The sequence below is a fragment of the Lonchura striata genome, chromosome 26, assembly GCF_046129695.1.
Source record: "Lonchura striata isolate bLonStr1 chromosome 26, bLonStr1.mat, whole genome shotgun sequence".
Taxonomy (NCBI): domain Eukaryota; kingdom Metazoa; phylum Chordata; class Aves; order Passeriformes; family Estrildidae; genus Lonchura; species Lonchura striata.
The window spans coordinates 5,281,857-5,288,677 of NC_134628.1; positions in this window are offsets into that span (position 1 = coordinate 5,281,857).

Genomic DNA, 6,821 nt, shown 5'->3' on the forward strand with positions numbered 1-6,821 from the left:
TCCAGGAAATGTAGAAAACACCTAGAAAAGGAAAAATATTCAAAAAAGTAATAAATATTGAAAATATACTAGGCAGCCATATAATTTTCTGTCCAATGTCTCTATTTATAAGTTATTTCTTCTTCTTCTTCCTTTTTTTTTTTTTTTTTTTTTTTTTTTTTTAATTTTTTCCCCCAGTGTAAGGTTGCAAAGGGGCACTGAGAAGCCATCTACTGGTATGCCCAAATTCCTTCAGTCCATATTCAGATGAAATTTGTTTGCAACACTGTAAGAAGCAATTATAAATACTTCAAACACAAGTTTTGCCTGAGCAGTTTCAATTCAAAAACCACTGGGCTAAAAATAAACTCGATTTAAGTAGTGGAGCACATATTGATTATTCCAGGTATTATTCTAACGAGTTTAAGAGCATGGTACCCTGCCCAAGAATCCAGGATGTGATTGATACTTGTGCTCTAGTAATCCTTTCCACTTGTTTCCTGTTCTGCCAGCAGCTGCATCAGTCAAGGAAGTGAAGAGCAGCACTGCCCTGTAGGCTACAACCCAGAACACTGCCACAGGCCAAGAATCACCTACAGGGAAATAGCAATTTTGCTAGTTTTTTGTAAATTTAAAAGTATATCCAGGCTCCAACTGATTTCATACTGTGCCACAGATTTAGTATCCTAGTGTGTGTGCAGAGGCTATAATACCAGGTGGCATAAATGAAGTCCTGAAATCCTCTCAGGAAAGCCACTAATCAAACTTCTCCACACATACAAGGAGAGGCAACTTACTAACTCAATTCATATGGCATCATGAATGTTCTTCAGGCATTATGAGACAAAAATGGAAGCTAAAACATTATTAGTAGATAAAAGGGTCTAGGCACTTGTGTACTAAGATATAAAAATGAGTTTTAACTTCTTCAGAGCCTGATTTCTGATTGCTGTTAATAATTATAGTTTGTAAAAGAGCTTATTTAGACACCTAATAGAAAACAAAAGTGTACATTTACACACCCATAGGCTTTTTCTTCTCCTTTCATTCTGCCAGCAGCCATCTTCTTACAGCCATAAGACACCTGCACTGGCTGAACTTTTTTAATGACAGGACTGAACCATGAGTGTAACAAGCAAATGAACATCTAATCACGCTTACATCTCAATTTTCATCAAGCAATCCTATCTCTGTACATAACTGCAATCATTCTCAGGCTCTTGGTAATAAAGTCTGATTGTGGTTTTTTTTCCTCACTAAAGGTTTTGTGGTCTCAGTTTGGAACGGAGAAGAATATTTTGTTAACACAAGCAGAGGCTCTGTGCATCAGAAAGCAGTCTGTCTTTGCTTGAAATCCACCTGGCTCTGCCAATCCCACGTTTCCTTCTGGAAGTCTTCTTACATATTTATACACTGCAGTTCCTCCATGCATAGGGGATTAATCAATTCAGGCATCATTATCTAATTTTCACCTACCAACACAGTACATGACAAAAGAGAATCAATGTGAATTATATACCCCACGTTTCTGTTACAACAAGAGCAAAGCTCACAGTCTCTATGGTCAGATCCAGCTCAGTATCTGAAAAACATGTATTTTTAAATTTAAAAAAAAGTTAAACCAAACATCCTTGTGATGTGTCCTGCATTAATTAACTTATTACTAGAGGCTTTGCAAGAAATACACAATGGTTAAAAAGATGTAAAACACACAACTTCTTTGCATTTCAAGCTTGTAGGAGCTCAAACTGAAACAGCCACAGAAGACAGCACCAATATAATTTAGTGTTAGTACTTCCTACTCCTCTCCTGGCTACCCAGCCTACCCAGCAAGTTGCTACACTTTGGATTTGGATTTCATACACTAGTGAAAAAGACTGCCTCTACTGGTCTAATGTACAACTGCTTTCCTAAATGTCTGATGTCCCCTCTTTTTCCCAAGGTCATTCTGTAGAAATACAGAGTAGAAAACTTTCTGAGCTAATTCACTTCCACCCTTTGTTCACATAAAAGCAACACTGAAAATAGCCTATTCTCAGCAGGAACTGCTCTGAAGATCGTATCTGCAGACACATGCTTTCAGTTGCACTTGACAGTTCAAACAAGAGAAGTCTATCAAAAAATAGACCAATTTTCTTCAGAATGCCAAAAAACTCTACCCCAAAGAAATAATCTTCATAGAAAGTCAGAATATCACACCTGAATCCCAAGAACTCAAATATATGGCCTTTGTATAATTAGAGAACAGAAATCACGGAATCAGTACAGAAAGTTCAAACAAGTGACAATTACTGAAGTTAAAGGAAAAAACATTCCAAGTGTTGCTTCTGAGAAGGATGATTACTCCCACCACAAAACTGGACTCTAAACTTTTATGTTAGAGTCTAGACTTTGCTGTAACAGAAAACAATCCATGCTTTTCATGTATTCCTGAAATGCAAATTTCCATTACTACTTATTCCTCAGTCAAAGAAGGGGTGGAGCTATCACAGCAATTAAGAGCTGAGCAACCTTGTTAGTGTTCCTACATATGTATAAACAAACACTCCGCCCACCCCACACTGCAAACATCTCATACAGAAAAATCCCAAAGAGCTACTCAAATACTTGCATATCTGTATCTCATTTAAACAACTTCTACTGATACAGTAGCACATTTGATGTTCTTTAGCTACTTCTATTTTAAACTTCAGCCTGCCTGCTAAAAGGATTTTTCAAGCTATTTCCAATGAAAGAAAAAAGATGACCTACATTGGTGGAGATACCTCTCTGGCCTTCCACAGTGGGGAAGGTGCAGCCTTCACTGCATGGACCACATTTCAACCCGGTGAAATTGATTTCATTTGTGACCTTTAGATTTTACATGCTACACTGCAAACCCTTCTGAACCCACTTCTAAGGGATGTAAAAGAAAACATCTATTTGACATGACTGAAAATGTTAAAACTTTACAACCAAGAGTCAGTCAAGCAAAAAAGGACAGGGGGAAAAAAGCACATTTATTTTCTATGAACTGTCATGAAAGAAACATAGTGAAGATTTAATGTTTACCAGAACATTGTAGAAAATATATGTTCTAGTGCTTCCCAAACATGATGATGAATGGTTTTTTGCATAAAATTATTTTATGAGCAAATTAGCTCCTAAGCGCATGCCTACAGTTCTCTGCAACATCTAGCATCTAAAAATGCTGACAAAATTAGTAATTCAAGTTTTCATACTTCACATAGGTAAGCAATATTATCAAAGAAATCTGAAGAATCCTGCAGTATTTTTATCTTTACAGACTACATTAAAAAATAATTTGAAAAACACCAATGTCCACTCAAAAAAATCTCAAACCTTGCAACAGGGCTTTGCATCTGCACCAGGAGCTTGTTGGTTCAACAGACCCAAGACACTGCAGGGAACACTTTTCTCCTCTTTCTCTCTACATAAACTGACAAGTACAGGTGAACATCCAAGCAACAATGGGAGGGGAGAGGAAAGGAAGAATAGAAACGAGAAGCTACAATGCTACCATGAAGGGTTTAAACATCCTCATTTCTCAGGAGCCTTAAATTCAATGTCTCTAGTCATTACTGGTTTGTGCAGTATCAGAGTAGCAAAAACTGCTTCCAGAGAGCAGCCTTGTTGTAAGGGGAACAGCACTGATGGTAAAATATCACTTTGGATCTGAATGAGAAGCAGCTGAGAAATCCTGCTGGCAAGTTCACCTGGAGAACTGCTACAGACTCACTCTTCAACCTGAAACTGAATTTTGCCTCTGACCTGTGTTTATCTCAGCAGTGCTCTATCAAAAGGCCTTCAGACTGCTTATTAGATGTAATGCAATATATTAGCATCCTGCAAATGTACAGCAGTTTGAAAATCAAAGCTACAGAAATCAAAAACATGTATGGTATAAAGACCGACTAGTTATTAATTAATAGAATTTTTGTAGTGAACCCCTAAATAATAGCTGAAAGAAAATTGGTGGGGCAGAAAACCAAATCTGACAGAAATGGTTATGGTTAAGAGTCATCTTTAAAGCCATGTTCACCAAAAATTTTAAATTGAATCCAGAACTGTTTGGAAAGAGAAGAATAAAGGTGGCTGCTCAACTTTCTGGAGTAAGCACAATCAGGTAAACATGGCTGTTCTTATTTATGAGCTACTGCTCAGCTATCTGGCTACTAAAGGACCTTTTTATGATCTACACTCCTCCAGTTTTTGACCCTGTTGAAAGTGACTTGCAGAATGCTAGTGTGCTAATATTCTCCTGGCTTAATTTTTAGCACTGTACAAGATCTCTTGATTCCCAGCAAAGTTCCATTAACTCCTCACCACAGCCCTTTCAACCCTGACCTTCCTGGTACTGCATCAAGGACACTTCCAAGGTGGGAAGAGAACACCCACTGTAGCACAAATAGATTTATAAAATACTTGAAAAGTGGTCATACCAGCAACAAGAGAAAGCAAAAAGAATTCACAGCTCTTTTCCTCTTCCTGGATCAGCACACAGCAAACTTTGGTAAGAGGCCCCAGAGATGTGATGTCAGTCTAGAGCCATCCCTGACAGTAACTCAGGTTTACTGAAAAATGATCCAGCTGTTCCTGAACTGCTGCCTTAGTGGGTATTTCCCAAACCTGACCAGCTACCACCTACCTGCAAGGACCCTACAGCAACTCCTCTGCCCTTCCCAGGGAGAGAAGGAAAAGGTGCCCAGTCCACAGGGTGCTGTGGCCATAGTCATGTTGTCTTTCCTTGATTGGGACTTTAGGTTTTTCATAAAGGTTGTTTGGTTGTTTTTAGCCTTTTTTTAGAACTGCAACTATTTTTAATCACAGGACTTTTAGCCCATGCAGTGTTTCACTTCTCTTTTTTTGCAGCAGTTAAAGCAGCACAGCAGGGAATTCTAGAACAGAAAGAAGTATCCATTGCTAAAACAGCTGAATGGTCTCCAGAATTAGATTCCTTTCCTATCTTGAAATTATTGCTTAGACCACATTTTCTCTGAAATTCCAGATGGGTATGCACCTTCTGCACATCAAATCTGAACTGTCTGGAGGTATGTCAGAAAGAATAATGTCATGTGAACAGGTGCTGGTACAATGGATGCTCATTCCTTGAAATTAAAACATAAATACAATTGTTTCTATCAGGTTGCTGCTAAGATTTAAAAACAGAGAGAAAAAACTGTGTATCCTACACTTATACAAACTCTGCAGAAGTTCAACAGGAGAATCAAATGAGAAGACTGCACGCTCACTGGTGCTAAAGAAGGAAAAAAGTGAAGCTTGCATCTGAAGCAAGGATGGCAGAACTGGAATTTGGTCTGCTTTTCGTTCTTTTTTCTTTTTTTTTCATTTAATGCAATTTAGCAGCTTATGATCACATAAATATATACTTATATTGAGTTTTAAACTCATCAACTTCACTAATAAGAGACTGATGTTTTATGAAAGGAGCATGTCCCATTCCCACTATTTCCAGCTATCTCCAAATTCCACACATGCAAAAGCCAATCCATTAAGTTGCTTTTTCTCTTGTAAGAGCCTTGCCATCTGCTTCCCTTCTCAGAGATAGGCCACCTGAGCATGTGCAACACATCCTACTACACTATCAGCAGCTCTATGGGACATGCAGATTGGAAAATCCAGAATTAAGAGATCCTCTTTTTTCTGTTTACAACTTTTCAAGTGAAACAACACTGATGACTTTGTGTGATCGTAACTCTTCTCAAGTTGTGGTATGCCAAGGAAGGTTGATCTGGAATGAAACAAATACTTCATTTCTGAAAATTCCTTACAAAATACCTGTACTCACCAGGCACATTTCTTCTGCAGTTGGTGTCAGAACTGGCATGCTATTCAGTCCCACGGTAAACAATGACTGCACCTGGAATGCTCCTCTAGCCTAGTAAGTTTTTCCAACTTCTCTGCTCCTTTCCAAGTACTGCATGAACAAGCAGGAAAAGACAAGTCTGCTGGCTGAGGAAAGGTGCAAGATGAGCAGGTGCCATGAAGAATTCAACATATCCAAGTATTTGATTTGCAAACCTGTTCTTCAGCTTTTGCTATTTGTTTGTCTAGAATCAACATATGCCCTCCACAAAAAGAGATGATTATTAAAATCCAGTGGGACTTTATCATGGGATCAACTACAACTGTCCCTTGGTACAAAAGCCATTCTCTCTTGATTAGTGCCTTCTAAGCATTATCAGGTTCAATACATAAATGATTCAGACTCATGATATGCCAGTGTTGTTATTTCCAAGGCAAAATTTTATTATTTTCCAGAGATCTACTTGGACACTTTTCTTAACAGCATTCTTAAGCTTTGAAGAAGTCTGCTGCAAATTCTTTGCTTTTCCATAGGTGGGGAAAGAAATCCAACCCATACCTGGATTTAATTAGGGAGGAAAAATTTAAATGTTCAAAATATTTTATGCTTCCAGCACCCCTAAAAGAGCATCCACCTTTCTCCTGAAGTGCAAGTCATCTTTATTTTCAAATTAATTTCAAGAACCTATGCCATACCTCTCTTGAACATGGGCAAATTCAACCTCAACCTTTACCTTCCACACTTGCAATCTCTTCACGGTAATGGCAGATTTTGAAAGCTATTCCAGTGCTCAGGTCTGTGGAGCTCATATCCTCCCTCCTCCCACACCAACCCTTTCACCTTACTGAAGGAAATGAGAAAGAAAGTTTTCTTACCTATAACTCCAAGGTTAATGTCCCCTGCGAACCCCACCTAGCAAGTCGACATCATGACATGTCAGGTCAGCCTCAATCACGCTTCCCTGATAGTCAGGTAAAAGGAAGGAGTTAAAATACAAAATTGACACTTGCAGATT